The 19,592-nt window shown below is 46.1% G+C and overlaps 13 non-coding genes across 13 annotated transcripts; all 13 read left to right on the top strand.

Annotated features, from left to right (window-relative positions):
* Window positions 1-3,450: 3,450 nt before the first annotated feature.
* Window positions 3,451-3,523, top strand: trnaf-gaa (transfer RNA phenylalanine (anticodon GAA)). Its single transcript has one exon. It is a non-coding gene; the product is annotated as a tRNA-Phe (tRNA).
* Window positions 3,524-4,545: 1,022 nt separating this feature from the next.
* On the top strand, window positions 4,546-4,618 carry trnaf-gaa (transfer RNA phenylalanine (anticodon GAA)). Its single transcript has one exon. It is a non-coding gene; the product is annotated as a tRNA-Phe (tRNA).
* A 1,022-nt stretch (window positions 4,619-5,640) lies between these two features.
* trnaf-gaa (transfer RNA phenylalanine (anticodon GAA)) lies at window positions 5,641-5,713 on the top strand. Its single transcript has one exon. It is a non-coding gene; the product is annotated as a tRNA-Phe (tRNA).
* Window positions 5,714-7,830: 2,117 nt separating this feature from the next.
* trnaf-gaa (transfer RNA phenylalanine (anticodon GAA)) lies at window positions 7,831-7,903 on the top strand. Its single transcript has one exon. It is a non-coding gene; the product is annotated as a tRNA-Phe (tRNA).
* A 1,022-nt stretch (window positions 7,904-8,925) lies between these two features.
* Window positions 8,926-8,998, top strand: trnaf-gaa (transfer RNA phenylalanine (anticodon GAA)). The gene has a single exon. It is a non-coding gene; the product is annotated as a tRNA-Phe (tRNA).
* Window positions 8,999-10,020: 1,022 nt separating this feature from the next.
* On the top strand, window positions 10,021-10,093 carry trnaf-gaa (transfer RNA phenylalanine (anticodon GAA)). Its single transcript has one exon. It is a non-coding gene; the product is annotated as a tRNA-Phe (tRNA).
* Window positions 10,094-11,115: 1,022 nt separating this feature from the next.
* Window positions 11,116-11,188, top strand: trnaf-gaa (transfer RNA phenylalanine (anticodon GAA)). The gene has a single exon. It is a non-coding gene; the product is annotated as a tRNA-Phe (tRNA).
* A 1,022-nt stretch (window positions 11,189-12,210) lies between these two features.
* On the top strand, window positions 12,211-12,283 carry trnaf-gaa (transfer RNA phenylalanine (anticodon GAA)). Its single transcript has one exon. It is a non-coding gene; the product is annotated as a tRNA-Phe (tRNA).
* Window positions 12,284-13,305: 1,022 nt separating this feature from the next.
* Window positions 13,306-13,378, top strand: trnaf-gaa (transfer RNA phenylalanine (anticodon GAA)). The gene has a single exon. It is a non-coding gene; the product is annotated as a tRNA-Phe (tRNA).
* A 1,022-nt stretch (window positions 13,379-14,400) lies between these two features.
* On the top strand, window positions 14,401-14,473 carry trnaf-gaa (transfer RNA phenylalanine (anticodon GAA)). Its single transcript has one exon. It is a non-coding gene; the product is annotated as a tRNA-Phe (tRNA).
* A 1,022-nt stretch (window positions 14,474-15,495) lies between these two features.
* Window positions 15,496-15,568, top strand: trnaf-gaa (transfer RNA phenylalanine (anticodon GAA)). Its single transcript has one exon. It is a non-coding gene; the product is annotated as a tRNA-Phe (tRNA).
* Window positions 15,569-16,590: 1,022 nt separating this feature from the next.
* On the top strand, window positions 16,591-16,663 carry trnaf-gaa (transfer RNA phenylalanine (anticodon GAA)). Its single transcript has one exon. It is a non-coding gene; the product is annotated as a tRNA-Phe (tRNA).
* Window positions 16,664-17,685: 1,022 nt separating this feature from the next.
* Window positions 17,686-17,758, top strand: trnaf-gaa (transfer RNA phenylalanine (anticodon GAA)). Its single transcript has one exon. It is a non-coding gene; the product is annotated as a tRNA-Phe (tRNA).
* Window positions 17,759-19,592: the final 1,834 nt, after the last annotated feature.

The following is a 19,592-nucleotide window of genomic DNA, read 5'->3' as shown; positions in this document are numbered from 1 at the left end:
TTAAGAGAGCAAAGTTCATCACAGTTCACTTTTTAATCCAAAGCTTAAAAGTTCACTTCACATTGATTCACTGTCTCAGAAGGTCAGCTGTAGTGCAGTGTGGCCAGCTGTAGACCTGACTGGTCATTAGAATGCAATTTTTGAGCACTTTCCATTGCAAAATGTGCCGAAATAGCTCAGCTGGGAGAGCGTTAGACTGAAGATCTAAAGGACCCTAGTTCGATCCTGGGTTTCGGCAAAGCTATTTTGGTCACCATCTAGGGCTCGGTAGGTTTGTTGGTAGGACTTCATTATACGGCCTACAACTACGTGGATCATTCCCATCAAATGAGAAAACAAACACAGATGGTGCAGCTTGCAAACGTCCATCAAGTGGAGGTGGAATTTGAAGAAGGTCCTCCTCCAGAAGCTCCCAGGCCTCACCCATTAGGCCATTGACTTACCTAGGGCTTGGTAGGTTGGGTGATCACACGTCATAATACAGCCTAGCCATGTTTCCCCTAGAATGAAATCCTTCCCTTGGCTCTTGTCTGAAATGACGATTTAATAATATCTAACTGCAAATCCTCACCAGTACCTACAGTAAAATGAGAGGATAAGAGATCACGTTTTTACAGAAAAGAAAGACAATATGTGGCCCAGAGGACAAACACGTGACTCTTGTTGCCTGGGTAGCTCAGATGGAAGAGCATCAGACTTTTAATCTGAGGGTCCAGGGTTCAAGTCCCTGTCCAGGTGTCTCCTTTGGATCCTTGCCCTTCCATGGCTTTACCTAACAAGCTCAGTTGTTCTTGATAGTTCTGTGACCTCATTGTCATCTGTAGCAAAGTCCATAGACTGCAGGCGGGATGACGATGTGGGATTTGTCGATCTCAGGGACAGAGGCCTCTTTCAGATAATCCCAGCGTACAAGCTCTGTAAAGAATCTTTCCCTGCCCCTCGGTCCAACTCACCGCCAGTTGGTTCTCAGCTCAGCTCCTTTGCGAAACCCGGTGTCCAAGACATGCCAATCTCACCAATTACCAAATCCGCCTTGGGTTGCTCGACACGTTACACTTTCACTTTTTTTCTATCTTACTTTGGGTGGGACAACATTTAAGAGAGCAAAGTTCATCACAGTTCACTTTTTAATCCAAAGCTTAAAAGTTCACTTCACATTGATTCACTGTCTCAGAAGGTCAGCTGTAGTGCAGTGTGGCCAGCTGTAGACCTGACTGGTCATTACAATGCAATTTTTGAGCACTTTCCATTGCAAAACGTGCCGAAATAGCTCAGCTGGGAGAGCGTTAGACTGAAGATCTAAAGGACCCTAGTTCGATCCTGGGTTTCGGCAAAGCTATTTTGGTCACCATCTAGGGCTCGGTAGGTTTGTTGGTAGGACTTCATTATACGGCCTACAACTACGTGGATCATTCCCATCAAATGAGAAAACAAACACAGATGGTGCAGCTTGCAAACGTCCATCAAGTGGAGGTGGAATTTGAAGAAGGTCCTCCTCCAGAAGCTCCCAGGCCTCACCCATTAGGCCATTGACTTACCTAGGGCTTGGTAGGTTGGGTGATCACACGTCATAATACAGCCTAGCCATGTTTCCCCTAGAATGAAATCCTTCCCTTGGCTCTTGTCTGAAATGACGATTTAATAATATCTAACTGCAAATCCTCACCAGTACCTACAGTAAAATGAGAGGATAAGAGATCACGTTTTTACAGAAAAGAAAGACAATATGTGGCCCAGAGGACAAACACGTGACTCTTGTTGCCTGGGTAGCTCAGATGGAAGAGCATCAGACTTTTAATCTGAGGGTCCAGGGTTCAAGTCCCTGTCCAGGTGTCTCCTTTGGATCCTTGCCCTTCCATGGCTTTACCTAACAAGCTCAGTTCTTCTTGATAGTTCTGTGACCTCATTGTCATCTGTAGCAAAGTCCATAGACTGCAGGCGGGATGACGATGTGGGATTTGTCGATCTCAGGGACAGAGGCCTCTTTCAGATAATCCCAGCGTACAAGCTCTGTAAAGAATCTTTCCCTGCCCCTCGGTCCAACTCACCGCCAGTTGGTTCTCAGCTCAGCTCCTTTGCGAAACCCGGTGTCCAAGACATGCCAATCTCACCAATTACCAAATCCGCCTTGGGTTCCTCGACACGTTACACTTTCACTTTTTTTCTATCTTACTTTGGGTGGGACAACATTTAAGAGAGCAAAGTTCATCACAGTTCACTTTTTAATCCAAAGCTTAAAAGTTCACTTCACATTGATTCACTGTCTCAGAAGGTCAGCTGTAGTGCAGTGTGGCCAGCTGTAGACCTGGCTGGTCATTACAATGCAATTTTTGAGCACTTTCCGTTGCAAAATGTGCCGAAATAGCTCAGCTGGGAGAGCGTTAGACTGAAGATCTAAAGGACCCTAGTTCGATCCTGGGTTTCGGCAAAGCTATTTTGGTCACCATCTAGGGCTCGGTAGGTTTGTTGGTAGGACTTCATTATACGGCCTACAACTACGTGGATCATTCCCATCAAATGAGAAAACAAACACAGATGGTGCAGCTTGCAAACGTCCATCAAGTGGAGGTGGAATTTGAAGAAGGTCCTCCTCCAGAAGCTCCCAGGCCTCACCCATTATGCCATTGACTTACCTAGGGCTTGGTAGGTTGGGTGATCACACGTCATAATACAGCCTAGCCATGTTTCCCCTAGAATGAAATCCTTCCCTTGGCTCTTGTCTGAAATGACGATTTAATAATATCTAACTGCAAATCCTCACCAGTACCTACAGTAAAATGAGAGGATAAGAGATCACGTTTTTACAGAAAAGAAAGACAATATGTGGCCCAGAGGACAAACAGGTGACTCTTGTTGCCTGGGTAGCTCAGATGGAAGAGCATCAGACTTTTAATCTGAGGGTCCAGGGTTCAAGTCCCTGTCCAGGTGTCTCCTTTAGATCCTTGCCCTTCCATGGCTTTACCTAACAAGCTCAGTTGTTCTTGATAGTTCTGTGACCTCATTGTCATCTGTAGCAAAGTCCATAGACTGCAGCCGGGGTGACGATGTGGGATTTGTCGATCTCAGGGACAGAGGCCTCTTTCAGATAATCCCAGCGTACAAGCTCTGTAAAGAATCTTTCCCTGCCCCTCGGTCCAACTCACCGCCAGTTGGTTCTCAGCTCAGCTCCTTTGCGAAACCCGGTGTCCAAGACATGCCAATCTCACCAATTACCAAATCCGCCTTGGGTTGCTCGACACGTTACACTTTCACTTTTTTTCTATCTTACTTTGGGTGGGACAACATTTAAGAGAGCAAAGTTCATCACAGTTCACTTTTTAATCCAAAGCTTAAAAGTTCACTTCACATTGATTCACTGTCTCAGAAGGTCAGCTGTAGTGCAGTGTGGCCAGCTGTAGACCTGACTGGTCATTACAATGCAATTTTTGAGCACTTTCCATTGCAAAATGTGCCGAAATAGCTCAGCTGGGAGAGCGTTAGACTGAAGATCTAAAGGACCCTAGTTCGATCCTGGGTTTCGGCAAAGCTATTTTGGTCACCATCTAGGGCTCGGTAGGTTTGTTGGTAGGACTTCATTATACGGCCTACAACTACGTGGATCATTCCCATCAAATGAGAAAACAAACACAGATGGTGCAGCTTGCAAACGTCCATCAAGTGGAGGTGGAATTTGAAGAAGGTCCTCCTCCAGAAGCTCCCAGGCCTCACCCATTAGGCCATTGACTTACCTAGGGCTTGGTAGGTTGGGTGATCACACGTCATAATACAGCCTAGCCATGTTTCCCCTAGAATGAAATCCTTCCCTTGGCTCTTGTCTGAAATGACGATTTAATAATATCTAACTGCAAATCCTCACCAGTACCTACAGTAAAATGAGAGGATAAGAGATCACGTTTTTACAGAAAAGAAAGACAATATGTGGCCCAGAGGACAAACACGTGACTCTTGTTGCCTGGGTAGCTCAGATGGAAGAGCATCAGACTTTTAATCTGAGGGTCCAGGGTTCAAGTCCCTGTCCAGGTGTCTCCTTTGGATCCTTGCCCTTCCATGGCTTTACCTAACAAGCTCAGTTCTTCTTGATAGTTCTGTGACCTCATTGTCATCTGTAGCAAAGTCCATAGACTGCAGGCGGGATGACGATGTGGGATTTGTCGATCTCAGGGACAGAGGCCTCTTTCAGATAATCCCAGCGTACAAGCTCTGTAAAGAATCTTTCCCTGCCCCTCGGTCCAACTCACCGCCAGTTGGTTCTCAGCTCAGCTCCTTTGCGAAACCCGGTGTCCAAGACATGCCAATCTCACCAATTACCAAATCCGCCTTGGGTTGCTCGACACGTTACACTTTCACTTTTTTTCTATCTTACTTTGGGTGGGACAACATTTAAGAGAGCAAAGTTCATCACAGTTCACTTTTTAATCCAAAGCTTAAAAGTTCACTTCACATTGATTCACTGTCTCAGAAGGTCAGCTGTAGTGCAGTGTGGCCAGCTGTAGACCTGACTGGTCATTACAATGCAATTTTTGAGCACTTTCCATTGCAAAACGTGCCGAAATAGCTCAGCTGGGAGAGCGTTAGACTGAAGATCTAAAGGACCCTAGTTCGATCCTGGGTTTCGGCAAAGCTATTTTGGTCACCATCTAGGGCTCGGTAGGTTTGTTGGTAGGACTTCATTATACGGCCTACAACTACGTGGATCATTCCCATCAAATGAGAAAACAAACACAGATGGTGCAGCTTGCAAACGTCCATCAAGTGGAGGTGGAATTTGAAGAAGGTCCTCCTCCAGAAGCTCCCAGGCCTCACCCATTAGGCCATTGACTTACCTAGGGCTTGGTAGGTTGGGTGATCACACGTCATAATACAGCCTAGCCATGTTTCCCCTAGAATGAAATCCTTCCCTTGGCTCTTGTCTGAAATGACGATTTAATAATATCTAACTGCAAATCCTCACCAGTACCTACAGTAAAATGAGAGGATAAGAGATCACGTTTTTACAGAAAAGAAAGACAATATGTGGCCCAGAGGACAAACACGTGACTCTTGTTGCCTGGGTAGCTCAGATGGAAGAGCATCAGACTTTTAATCTGAGGGTCCAGGGTTCAAGTCCCTGTCCAGGTGTCTCCTTTGGATCCTTGCCCTTCCATGGCTTTACCTAACAAGCTCAGTTCTTCTTGATAGTTCTGTGACCTCATTGTCATCTGTAGCAAAGTCCATAGACTGCAGGCGGGATGACGATGTGGGATTTGTCGATCTCAGGGACAGAGGCCTCTTTCAGATAATCCCAGCGTACAAGCTCTGTAAAGAATCTTTCCCTGCCCCTCGGTCCAACTCACCGCCAGTTGGTTCTCAGCTCAGCTCCTTTGCGAAACCCGGTGTCCAAGACATGCCAATCTCACCAATTACCAAATCCGCCTTGGGTTCCTCGACACGTTACACTTTCACTTTTTTTCTATCTTACTTTGGGTGGGACAACATTTAAGAGAGCAAAGTTCATCACAGTTCACTTTTTAATCCAAAGCTTAAAAGTTCACTTCACATTGATTCACTGTCTCAGAAGGTCAGCTGTAGTGCAGTGTGGCCAGCTGTAGACCTGGCTGGTCATTACAATGCAATTTTTGAGCACTTTCCGTTGCAAAATGTGCCGAAATAGCTCAGCTGGGAGAGCGTTAGACTGAAGATCTAAAGGACCCTAGTTCGATCCTGGGTTTCGGCAAAGCTATTTTGGTCACCATCTAGGGCTCGGTAGGTTTGTTGGTAGGACTTCATTATACGGCCTACAACTACGTGGATCATTCCCATCAAATGAGAAAACAAACACAGATGGTGCAGCTTGCAAACGTCCATCAAGTGGAGGTGGAATTTGAAGAAGGTCCTCCTCCAGAAGCTCCCAGGCCTCACCCATTATGCCATTGACTTACCTAGGGCTTGGTAGGTTGGGTGATCACACGTCATAATACAGCCTAGCCATGTTTCCCCTAGAATGAAATCCTTCCCTTGGCTCTTGTCTGAAATGACGATTTAATAATATCTAACTGCAAATCCTCACCAGTACCTACAGTAAAATGAGAGGATAAGAGATCACGTTTTTACAGAAAAGAAAGACAATATGTGGCCCAGAGGACAAACAGGTGACTCTTGTTGCCTGGGTAGCTCAGATGGAAGAGCATCAGACTTTTAATCTGAGGGTCCAGGGTTCAAGTCCCTGTCCAGGTGTCTCCTTTAGATCCTTGCCCTTCCATGGCTTTACCTAACAAGCTCAGTTGTTCTTGATAGTTCTGTGACCTCATTGTCATCTGTAGCAAAGTCCATAGACTGCAGCCGGGGTGACGATGTGGGATTTGTCGATCTCAGGGACAGAGGCCTCTTTCAGATAATCCCAGCGTACAAGCTCTGTAAAGAATCTTTCCCTGCCCCTCGGTCCAACTCACCGCCAGTTGGTTCTCAGCTCAGCTCCTTTGCGAAACCCGGTGTCCAAGACATGCCAATCTCACCAATTACCAAATCCGCCTTGGGTTGCTCGACACGTTACACTTTCACTTTTTTTCTATCTTACTTTGGGTGGGACAACATTTAAGAGAGCAAAGTTCATCACAGTTCACTTTTTAATCCAAAGCTTAAAAGTTCACTTCACATTGATTCACTGTCTCAGAAGGTCAGCTGTAGTGCAGTGTGGCCAGCTGTAGACCTGACTGGTCATTAGAATGCAATTTTTGAGCACTTTCCATTGCAAAATGTGCCGAAATAGCGCAGCTGGGAGAGCGTTAGACTGAAGATCTAAAGGACCCTAGTTCGATCCTGGGTTTCGGCAAAGCTATTTTGGTCACCATCTAGGGCTCGGTAGGTTTGTTGGTAGGACTTCATTATACGGCCTACAACTACGTGGATCATTCCCATCAAATGAGAAAACAAACACAGATGGTGCAGCTTGCAAACGTCCATCAAGTGGAGGTGGAATTTGAAGAAGGTCCTCCTCCAGAAGCTCCCAGGCCTCACCCATTATGCCATTGACTTACCTAGGGCTTGGTAGGTTGGGTGATCACACGTCATAATACAGCCTAGCCATGTTTCCCCTAGAATGAAATCCTTCCCTTGGCTCTTGTCTGAAATGACGATTTAATAATATCTAACTGCAAATCCTCACCAGTACCTACAGTAAAATGAGAGGATAAGAGATCACGTTTTTACAGAAAAGAAAGACAATATGTGGCCCAGAGGACAAACACGTGACTCTTGTTGCCTGGGTAGCTCAGATGGAAGAGCATCAGACTTTTAATCTGAGGGTCCAGGGTTCAAGTCCCTGTCCAGGTGTCTCCTTTGGATCCTTGCCCTTCCATGGCTTTACCTAACAAGCTCAGTTCTTCTTGATAGTTCTGTGACCTCATTGTCATCTGTAGCAAAGTCCATAGACTGCAGGCGGGATGACGATGTGGGATTTGTCGATCTCAGGGACAGAGGCCTCTTTCAGATAATCCCAGCGTACAAGCTCTGTAAAGAATCTTTCCCTGCCCCTCGGTCCAACTCACCGCCAGTTGGTTCTCAGCTCAGCTCCTTTGCGAAACCCGGTGTCCAAGACATGCCAATCTCACCAATTACCAAATCCGCCTTGGGTTCCTCGACACGTTACACTTTCACTTTTTTTCTATCTTACTTTGGGTGGGACAACATTTAAGAGAGCAAAGTTCATCACAGTTCACTTTTTAATCCAAAGCTTAAAAGTTCACTTCACATTGATTCACTGTCTCAGAAGGTCAGCTGTAGTGCAGTGTGGCCAGCTGTAGACCTGGCTGGTCATTACAATGCAATTTTTGAGCACTTTCCGTTGCAAAATGTGCCGAAATAGCTCAGCTGGGAGAGCGTTAGACTGAAGATCTAAAGGACCCTAGTTCGATCCTGGGTTTCGGCAAAGCTATTTTGGTCACCATCTAGGGCTCGGTAGGTTTGTTGGTAGGACTTCATTATACGGCCTACAACTACGTGGATCATTCCCATCAAATGAGAAAACAAACACAGATGGTGCAGCTTGCAAACGTCCATCAAGTGGAGGTGGAATTTGAAGAAGGTCCTCCTCCAGAAGCTCCCAGGCCTCACCCATTATGCCATTGACTTACCTAGGGCTTGGTAGGTTGGGTGATCACACGTCATAATACAGCCTAGCCATGTTTCCCCTAGAATGAAATCCTTCCCTTGGCTCTTGTCTGAAATGACGATTTAATAATATCTAACTGCAAATCCTCACCAGTACCTACAGTAAAATGAGAGGATAAGAGATCACGTTTTTACAGAAAAGAAAGACAATATGTGGCCCAGAGGACAAACAGGTGACTCTTGTTGCCTGGGTAGCTCAGATGGAAGAGCATCAGACTTTTAATCTGAGGGTCCAGGGTTCAAGTCCCTGTCCAGGTGTCTCCTTTAGATCCTTGCCCTTCCATGGCTTTACCTAACAAGCTCAGTTGTTCTTGATAGTTCTGTGACCTCATTGTCATCTGTAGCAAAGTCCATAGACTGCAGCCGGGGTGACGATGTGGGATTTGTCGATCTCAGGGACAGAGGCCTCTTTCAGATAATCCCAGCGTACAAGCTCTGTAAAGAATCTTTCCCTGCCCCTCGGTCCAACTCACCGCCAGTTGGTTCTCAGCTCAGCTCCTTTGCGAAACCCGGTGTCCAAGACATGCCAATCTCACCAATTACCAAATCCGCCTTGGGTTGCTCGACACGTTACACTTTCACTTTTTTTCTATCTTACTTTGGGTGGGACAACATTTAAGAGAGCAAAGTTCATCACAGTTCACTTTTTAATCCAAAGCTTAAAAGTTCACTTCACATTGATTCACTGTCTCAGAAGGTCAGCTGTAGTGCAGTGTGGCCAGCTGTAGACCTGACTGGTCATTACAATGCAATTTTTGAGCACTTTCCATTGCAAAATGTGCCGAAATAGCTCAGCTGGGAGAGCGTTAGACTGAAGATCTAAAGGACCCTAGTTCGATCCTGGGTTTCGGCAAAGCTATTTTGGTCACCATCTAGGGCTCGGTAGGTTTGTTGGTAGGACTTCATTATACGGCCTACAACTACGTGGATCATTCCCATCAAATGAGAAAACAAACACAGATGGTGCAGCTTGCAAACGTCCATCAAGTGGAGGTGGAATTTGAAGAAGGTCCTCCTCCAGAAGCTCCCAGGCCTCACCCATTAGGCCATTGACTTACCTAGGGCTTGGTAGGTTGGGTGATCACACGTCATAATACAGCCTAGCCATGTTTCCCCTAGAATGAAATCCTTCCCTTGGCTCTTGTCTGAAATGACGATTTAATAATATCTAACTGCAAATCCTCACCAGTACCTACAGTAAAATGAGAGGATAAGAGATCACGTTTTTACAGAAAAGAAAGACAATATGTGGCCCAGAGGACAAACACGTGACTCTTGTTGCCTGGGTAGCTCAGATGGAAGAGCATCAGACTTTTAATCTGAGGGTCCAGGGTTCAAGTCCCTGTCCAGGTGTCTCCTTTAGATCCTTGCCCTTCCATGGCTTTACCTAACAAGCTCAGTTGTTCTTGATAGTTCTGTGACCTCATTGTCATCTGTAGCAAAGTCCATAGACTGCAGCCGGGGTGACGATGTGGGATTTGTCGATCTCAGGGACAGAGGCCTCTTTCAGATAATCCCAGCGTACAAGCTCTGTAAAGAATCTTTCCCTGCCCCTCGGTCCAACTCACCGCCAGTTGGTTCTCAGCTCAGCTCCTTTGCGAAACCCGGTGTCCAAGACATGCCAATCTCACCAATTACCAAATCCGCCTTGGGTTGCTCGACACGTTACACTTTCACTTTTTTTCTATCTTACTTTGGGTGGGACAACATTTAAGAGAGCAAAGTTCATCACAGTTCACTTTTTAATCCAAAGCTTAAAAGTTCACTTCACATTGATTCACTGTCTCAGAAGGTCAGCTGTAGTGCAGTGTGGCCAGCTGTAGACCTGACTGGTCATTACAATGCAATTTTTGAGCACTTTCCATTGCAAAACGTGCCGAAATAGCTCAGCTGGGAGAGCGTTAGACTGAAGATCTAAAGGACCCTAGTTCGATCCTGGGTTTCGGCAAAGCTATTTTGGTCACCATCTAGGGCTCGGTAGGTTTGTTGGTAGGACTTCATTATACGGCCTACAACTACGTGGATCATTCCCATCAAATGAGAAAACAAACACAGATGGTGCAGCTTGCAAACGTCCATCAAGTGGAGGTGGAATTTGAAGAAGGTCCTCCTCCAGAAGCTCCCAGGCCTCACCCATTAGGCCATTGACTTACCTAGGGCTTGGTAGGTTGGGTGATCACACGTCATAATACAGCCTAGCCATGTTTCCCCTAGAATGAAATCCTTCCCTTGGCTCTTGTCTGAAATGACGATTTAATAATATCTAACTGCAAATCCTCACCAGTACCTACAGTAAAATGAGAGGATAAGAGATCACGTTTTTACAGAAAAGAAAGACAATATGTGGCCCAGAGGACAAACACGTGACTCTTGTTGCCTGGGTAGCTCAGATGGAAGAGCATCAGACTTTTAATCTGAGGGTCCAGGGTTCAAGTCCCTGTCCAGGTGTCTCCTTTGGATCCTTGCCCTTCCATGGCTTTACCTAACAAGCTCAGTTCTTCTTGATAGTTCTGTGACCTCATTGTCATCTGTAGCAAAGTCCATAGACTGCAGGCGGGATGACGATGTGGGATTTGTCGATCTCAGGGACAGAGGCCTCTTTCAGATAATCCCAGCGTACAAGCTCTGTAAAGAATCTTTCCCTGCCCCTCGGTCCAACTCACCGCCAGTTGGTTCTCAGCTCAGCTCCTTTGCGAAACCCGGTGTCCAAGACATGCCAATCTCACCAATTACCAAATCCGCCTTGGGTTCCTCGACACGTTACACTTTCACTTTTTTTCTATCTTACTTTGGGTGGGACAACATTTAAGAGAGCAAAGTTCATCACAGTTCACTTTTTAATCCAAAGCTTAAAAGTTCACTTCACATTGATTCACTGTCTCAGAAGGTCAGCTGTAGTGCAGTGTGGCCAGCTGTAGACCTGGCTGGTCATTACAATGCAATTTTTGAGCACTTTCCGTTGCAAAATGTGCCGAAATAGCTCAGCTGGGAGAGCGTTAGACTGAAGATCTAAAGGACCCTAGTTCGATCCTGGGTTTCGGCAAAGCTATTTTGGTCACCATCTAGGGCTCGGTAGGTTTGTTGGTAGGACTTCATTATACGGCCTACAACTACGTGGATCATTCCCATCAAATGAGAAAACAAACACAGATGGTGCAGCTTGCAAACGTCCATCAAGTGGAGGTGGAATTTGAAGAAGGTCCTCCTCCAGAAGCTCCCAGGCCTCACCCATTATGCCATTGACTTACCTAGGGCTTGGTAGGTTGGGAGATCACACGTCATAATACAGCCTAGCCATGTTTCCCCTAGAATGAAATCCTTCCCTTGGCTCTTGTCTGAAATGACGATTTAATAATATCTAACTGCAAATCCTCACCAGTACCTACAGTAAAATGAGAGGATAAGAGATCACGTTTTTACAGAAAAGAAAGACAATATGTGGCCCAGAGGACAAACAGGTGACTCTTGTTGCCTGGGTAGCTCAGATGGAAGAGCATCAGACTTTTAATCTGAGGGTCCAGGGTTCAAGTCCCTGTCCAGGTGTCTCCTTTAGATCCTTGCCCTTCCATGGCTTTACCTAACAAGCTCAGTTGTTCTTGATAGTTCTGTGACCTCATTGTCATCTGTAGCAAAGTCCATAGACTGCAGCCGGGGTGACGATGTGGGATTTGTCGATCTCAGGGACAGAGGCCTCTTTCAGATAATCCCAGCGTACAAGCTCTGTAAAGAATCTTTCCCTGCCCCTCGGTCCAACTCACCGCCAGTTGGTTCTCAGCTCAGCTCCTTTGCGAAACCCGGTGTCCAAGACATGCCAATCTCACCAATTACCAAATCCGCCTTGGGTTGCTCGACACGTTACACTTTCACTTTTTTTCTATCTTACTTTGGGTGGGACAACATTTAAGAGAGCAAAGTTCATCACAGTTCACTTTTTAATCCAAAGCTTAAAAGTTCACTTCACATTGATTCACTGTCTCAGAAGGTCAGCTGTAGTGCAGTGTGGCCAGCTGTAGACCTGACTGGTCATTAGAATGCAATTTTTGAGCACTTTCCATTGCAAAATGTGCCGAAATAGCTCAGCTGGGAGAGCGTTAGACTGAAGATCTAAAGGACCCTAGTTCGATCCTGGGTTTCGGCAAAGCTATTTTGGTCACCATCTAGGGCTCGGTAGGTTTGTTGGTAGGACTTCATTATACGGCCTACAACTACGTGGATCATTCCCATCAAATGAGAAAACAAACACAGATGGTGCAGCTTGCAAACGTCCATCAAGTGGAGGTGGAATTTGAAGAAGGTCCTCCTCCAGAAGCTCCCAGGCCTCACCCATTATGCCATTGACTTACCTAGGGCTTGGTAGGTTGGGTGATCACACGTCATAATACAGCCTAGCCATGTTTCCCCTAGAATGAAATCCTTCCCTTGGCTCTTGTCTGAAATGACGATTTAATAATATCTAACTGCAAATCCTCACCAGTACCTACAGTAAAATGAGAGGATAAGAGATCACGTTTTTACAGAAAAGAAAGACAATATGTGGCCCAGAGGACAAACACGTGACTCTTGTTGCCTGGGTAGCTCAGATGGAAGAGCATCAGACTTTTAATCTGAGGGTCCAGGGTTCAAGTCCCTGTCCAGGTGTCTCCTTTGGATCCTTGCCCTTCCATGGCTTTACCTAACAAGCTCAGTTGTTCTTGATAGTTCTGTGACCTCATTGTCATCTGTAGCAAAGTCCATAGACTGCAGGCGGGATGACGATGTGGGATTTGTCGATCTCAGGGACAGAGGCCTCTTTCAGATAATCCCAGCGTACAAGCTCTGTAAAGAATCTTTCCCTGCCCCTCGGTCCAACTCACCGCCAGTTGGTTCTCAGCTCAGCTCCTTTGCGAAACCCGGTGTCCAAGACATGCCAATCTCACCAATTACCAAATCCGCCTTGGGTTGCTCGACACGTTACACTTTCACTTTTTTTCTATCTTACTTTGGGTGGGACAACATTTAAGAGAGCAAAGTTCATCACAGTTCACTTTTTAATCCAAAGCTTAAAAGTTCACTTCACATTGATTCACTGTCTCAGAAGGTCAGCTGTAGTGCAGTGTGGCCAGCTGTAGACCTGGCTGGTCATTACAATGCAATTTTTGAGCACTTTCCATTGCAAAATGTGCCGAAATAGCTCAGCTGGGAGAGCGTTAGACTGAAGATCTAAAGGACCCTAGTTCGATCCTGGGTTTCGGCAAAGCTATTTTGGTCACCATCTAGGGCTCGGTAGGTTTGTTGGTAGGACTTCATTATACGGCCTACAACTACGTGGATCATTCCCATCAAATGAGAAAACAAACACAGATGGTGCAGCTTGCAAACGTCCATCAAGTGGAGGTGGAATTTGAAGAAGGTCCTCCTCCAGAAGCTCCCAGGCCTCACCCATTATGCCATTGACTTACCTAGGGCTTGGTAGGTTGGGTGATCACACGTCATAATACAGCCTAGCCATGTTTCCCCTAGAATGAAATCCTTCCCTTGGCTCTTGTCTGAAATGACGATTTAATAATATCTAACTGCAAATCCTCACCAGTACCTACAGTAAAATGAGAGGATAAGAGATCACGTTTTTACAGAAAAGAAAGACAATATGTGGCCCAGAGGACAAACAGGTGACTCTTGTTGCCTGGGTAGCTCAGATGGAAGAGCATCAGACTTTTAATCTGAGGGTCCAGGGTTCAAGTCCCTGTCCAGGTGTCTCCTTTAGATCCTTGCCCTTCCATGGCTTTACCTAACAAGCTCAGTTGTTCTTGATAGTTCTGTGACCTCATTGTCATCTGTAGCAAAGTCCATAGACTGCAGCCGGGGTGACGATGTGGGATTTGTCGATCTCAGGGACAGAGGCCTCTTTCAGATAATCCCAGCGTACAAGCTCTGTAAAGAATCTTTCCCTGCCCCTCGGTCCAACTCACCGCCAGTTGGTTCTCAGCTCAGCTCCTTTGCGAAACCCGGTGTCCAAGACATGCCAATCTCACCAATTACCAAATCCGCCTTGGGTTGCTCGACACGTTACACTTTCACTTTTTTTCTATCTTACTTTGGGTGGGACAACATTTAAGAGAGCAAAGTTCATCACAGTTCACTTTTTAATCCAAAGCTTAAAAGTTCACTTCACATTGATTCACTGTCTCAGAAGGTCAGCTGTAGTGCAGTGTGGCCAGCTGTAGACCTGACTGGTCATTAGAATGCAATTTTTGAGCACTTTCCATTGCAAAATGTGCCGAAATAGCTCAGCTGGGAGAGCGTTAGACTGAAGATCTAAAGGACCCTAGTTCGATCCTGGGTTTCGGCAAAGCTATTTTGGTCACCATCTAGGGCTCGGTAGGTTTGTTGGTAGGACTTCATTATACGGCCTACAACTACGTGGATCATTCCCATCAAATGAGAAAACAAACACAGATGGTGCAGCTTGCAAACGTCCATCAAGTGGAGGTGGAATTTGAAGAAGGTCCTCCTCCAGAAGCTCCCAGGCCTCACCCATTAGGCCATTGACTTACCTAGGGCTTGGTAGGTTGGGTGATCACACGTCATAATACAGCCTAGCCATGTTTCCCCTAGAATGAAATCCTTCCCTTGGCTCTTGTCTGAAATGACGATTTAATAATATCTAACTGCAAATCCTCACCAGTACCTACAGTAAAATGAGAGGATAAGAGATCACGTTTTTACAGAAAAGAAAGACAATATGTGGCCCAGAGGACAAACACGTGACTCTTGTTGCCTGGGTAGCTCAGATGGAAGAGCATCAGACTTTTAATCTGAGGGTCCAGGGTTCAAGTCCCTGTCCAGGTGTCTCCTTTGGATCCTTGCCCTTCCATGGCTTTACCTAACAAGCTCAGTTGTTCTTGATAGTTCTGTGACCTCATTGTCATCTGTAGCAAAGTCCATAGACTGCAGGCGGGATGACGATGTGGGATTTGTCGATCTCAGGGACAGAGGCCTCTTTCAGATAATCCCAGCGTACAAGCTCTGTAAAGAATCTTTCCCTGCCCCTCGGTCCAACTCACCGCCAGTTGGTTCTCAGCTCAGCTCCTTTGCGAAACCCGGTGTCCAAGACATGCCAATCTCACCAATTACCAAATCCGCCTTGGGTTGCTCGACACGTTACACTTTCACTTTTTTTCTATCTTACTTTGGGTGGGACAACATTTAAGAGAGCAAAGTTCATCACAGTTCACTTTTTAATCCAAAGCTTAAAAGTTCACTTCACATTGATTCACTGTCTCAGAAGGTCAGCTGTAGTGCAGTGTGGCCAGCTGTAGACCTGACTGGTCATTACAATGCAATTTTTGAGCACTTTCCATTGCAAAACGTGCCGAAATAGCTCAGCTGGGAGAGCGTTAGACTGAAGATCTAAAGGACCCTAGTTCGATCCTGGGTTTCGGCAAAGCTATTTTGGTCACCATCTAGGGCTCGGTAGGTTTGTTGGTAGGACTTCATTATACGGCCTACAACTACGTGGATCATTCCCATCAAATGAGAAAACAAACACAGATGGTGCAGCTTGCAAACGTCCATCAAGTGGAGGTGGAATTTGAAGAAGGTCCTCCTCCAGAAGCTCCCAGGCCTCACCCATTATGCCATTGACTTACCTAGGGCTTGGTAGGTTGGGTGATCACACGTCATAATACAGCCTAGCCATGTTTCCCCTAGAATGAAATCCTTCCCTTGGCTCTTGTCTGAAATGACGATTTAATAATATCTAACTGCAAATCCTCACCAGTACCTACAGTAAAATGAGAGGATAAGAGATCACGTTTTTACAGAAAAGAAAGACAATATGTGGCCCAGAGGACAAACACGTGACTCTTGTTGCCTGGGTAGCTCAGATGGAAGAGCATCAGACTTTTAATCTGAGGGTCCAGGGTTCAAGTCCCTGTCCAGGTGTCTCCTTTGGATCCTTGCCCTTCCATGGCTTTACCTAACAAGCTCAGTTGTTCTTGATAGTTCTGTGACCTCATTGTCATCTGTAGCAAAGTCCATAGACTGCAGGCGGGATGACGATGTGGGATTTGTCGATCTCAGGGACAGAGGCCTCTTTCAGATAATCCCAGCGTACAAGCTCTGTAAAGAATCTTTCCCTGCCCCTCGGTCCAACTCACCGCCAGTTGGTTCTCAGCTCAGCTCCTTTGCGAAACCCGGTGTCCAAGACATGCCAATCTCACCAATTACCAAATCCGCCTTGGGTTCCTCGACACGTTACACTTTCACTTTTTTTCTATCTTACTTTGGGTGGGACAACATTTAAGAGAGCAAAGTTCATCACAGTTCACTTTTTAATCCAAAGCTTAAAAGTTCACTTCACATTGATTCACTGTCTCAGAAGGTCAGCTGTAGTGCAGTGTGGCCAGCTGTAGACCTGGCTGGTCATTACAATGCAATTTTTGAGCACTTTCCGTTGCAAAATGTGCCGAAATAGCTCAGCTGGGAGAGCGTTAGACTGAAGATCTAAAGGACCCTAGTTCGATCCTGGGTTTCGGCAAAGCTATTTTGGTCACCATCTAGGGCTCGGTAGGTTTGTTGGTAGGACTTCATTATACCGCCTACAACTACGTGGATCATTCCCATCAAATGAGAAAACAAACACAGATGGTGCAGCTTGCAAACGTCCATCAAGTGGAGGTGGAATTTGAAGAAGGTCCTCCTCCAGAAGCTCCCAGGCCTCACCCATTATGCCATTGACTTACCTAGGGCTTGGTAGGTTGGGTGATCACACGTCATAATACAGCCTAGCCATGTTTCCCCTAGAATGAAATCCTTCCCTTGGCTCTTGTCTGAAATGACGATTTAATAATATCTAACTGCAAATCCTCACCAGTACCTACAGTAAAATGAGAGGATAAGAGATCACGTTTTTACAGAAAAGAAAGACAATATGTGGCCCAGAGGACAAACAGGTGACTCTTGTTGCCTGGGTAGCTCAGATGGAAGAGCATCAGACTTTTAATCTGAGGGTCCAGGGTTCAAGTCCCTGTCCAGGTGTCTCCTTTAGATCCTTGCCCTTCCATGGCTTTACCTAACAAGCTCAGTTCTTCTTGATAGTTCTGTGACCTCATTGTCATCTGTAGCAAAGTCCATAGACTGCAGGCGGGATGACGATGTGGGATTTGTCGATCTCAGGGACAGAGGCCTCTTTCAGATAATCCCAGCGTACAAGCTCTGTAAAGAATCTTTCCCTGCCCCTCGGTCCAACTCACCGCCAGTTGGTTCTCAGCTCAGCTCCTTTGCGAAACCCGGTGTCCAAGACATGCCAATCTCACCAATTACCAAATCCGCCTTGGGTTGCTCGACACGTTACACTTTCACTTTTTTTCTATCTTACTTTGGGTGGGACAACATTTAAGAGAGCAAAGTTCATCACAGTTCACTTTTTAATCCAAAGCTTAAAAGTTCACTTCACATTGATTCACTGTCTCAGAAGGTCAGCTGTAGTGCAGTGTGGCCAGCTGTAGACCTGACTGGTCATTAGAATGCAATTTTTGAGCACTTTCCATTGCAAAATGTGCCGAAATAGCTCAGCTGGGAGAGCGTTAGACTGAAGATCTAAAGGACCCTAGTTCGATCCTGGGTTTCGGCAAAGCTATTTTGGTCACCATCTAGGGCTCGGTAGGTTTGTTGGTAGGACTTCATTATACGGCCTACAACTACGTGGATCATTCCCATCAAATGAGAAAACAAACACAGATGGTGCAGCTTGCAAACGTCCATCAAGTGGAGGTGGAATTTGAAGAAGGTCCTCCTCCAGAAGCTCCCAGGCCTCACCCATTATGCCATTGACTTACCTAGGGCTTGGTAGGTTGGGTGATCACACGTCATAATACAGCCTAGCCATGTTTCCCCTAGAATGAAATCCTTCCCTTGGCTCTTGTCTGAAATGACGATTTAATAATATCTAACTGCAAATCCTCACCAGTACCTACAGTAAAATGAGAGGATAAGAGATCACGTTTTTACAGAAAAGAAAGACAATATGTGGCCCAGAGGACAAACAGGTGACTCTTGTTGCCTGGGTAGCTCAGATGGAAGAGCATCAGACTTTTAATCTGAGGGTCCAGGGTTCAAGTCCCTGTCCAGGTGTCTCCTTTAGATCCTTGCCCTTCCATGGCTTTACCTAACAAGCTCAGTTCTTCTTGATAGTTCTGTGACCTCATTGTCATCTGTAGCAAAGTCCATAGACTGCAGGCGGGGTGACGATGTGGGATTTGTCGATCTCAGGGACAGAGGCCTCTTTCAGATAATCCCAGCGTACAAGCTCTGTAAAGAATCTTTCCCTGCCCCTCGGTCCAACTCACCGCCAGTTGGTTCTCAGCTCAGCTCCTTTGCGAAACCCGGTGTCCAAGACATGCCAATCTCACCAATTACCAAATCCGCCTTGGGTTGCTCGACACGTTACACTTTCACTTTTTTTCTATCTTACTTTGGGTGGGACAACATTTAAGAGAGCAAAGTTCATCACAGTTCACTTTTTAATCCAAAGCTTAAAAGTTCACTTCACATTGATTCACTGTCTCAGAAGGTCAGCTGTAGTGCAGTGTGGCCAGCTGTAGACCTGACTGGTCATTAGAATGCAATTTTTGAGCACTTTCCATTGCAAAACGTGCCGAAATAACTCAGCTGGGAGAGCGTTAGACTGAAGATCTAAAGGACCCTAGTTCGATCCTGGGTTTCGGCAAAGCTGTTTTGGTCACCATCTAGGGCTCGGTAGGTTTGTTGGTAGGACTTCATTATACGGCCTACAACTACGTGGATCATTCCCATCAAATGAGAAAACAAACACAGATGGTGCAGCTTGCAAACGTCCATCAAGTGGAGGTGGAATTTGAAGAAGGTCCTCCTCCAGAAGCTCCCAGGCCTCACCCATTAGGCCATTGACTTACCTAGGGCTTGGTAGGTTGGGTGATCACACGTCATAATACAGCCTAGCCATGTTTCCCCTAGAATGAAATCCTTCCCTTGGCTCTTGTCTGAAATGACGATTTAATAATATCTAACTGCAAATCCTCACCAGTACCTACAGTAAAATGAGAGGATAAGAGATCACGTTTTTACAGAAAAGAAAGACAATATGTGGCCCAGAGGACAAACACGTGACTCTTGTTGCCTGGGTAGCTCAGATGGAAGAGCATCAGACTTTTAATCTGAGGGTCCAGGGTTCAAGTCCCTGTCCAGGTGTCTCCTTTGGATCCTTGCCCTTCCATGGCTTTACCTAACAAGCTCAGTTGTTCTTGATAGTTCTGTGACCTCATTGTCATCTGTAGCAAAGTCCATAGACTGCAGGCGGGATGACGATGTGGGATTTGTCGATCTCAGGGACAGAGGCCTCTTTCAGATAATCCCAGCGTACAAGCTCTGTAAAGAATCTTTCCCTGCCCCTCGGTCCAACTCACCGCCAGTTGGTTCTCAGCTCAGCT

This window comes from Pelmatolapia mariae, linkage group LG5 (genome assembly GCF_036321145.2).
Source record: "Pelmatolapia mariae isolate MD_Pm_ZW linkage group LG5, Pm_UMD_F_2, whole genome shotgun sequence".
Lineage (NCBI taxonomy): Eukaryota > Metazoa > Chordata > Actinopteri > Cichliformes > Cichlidae > Pelmatolapia > Pelmatolapia mariae.
Note: the sequence above shows the minus strand (reverse complement) of the source record. Positions and strands in the feature narration are given on the sequence as shown.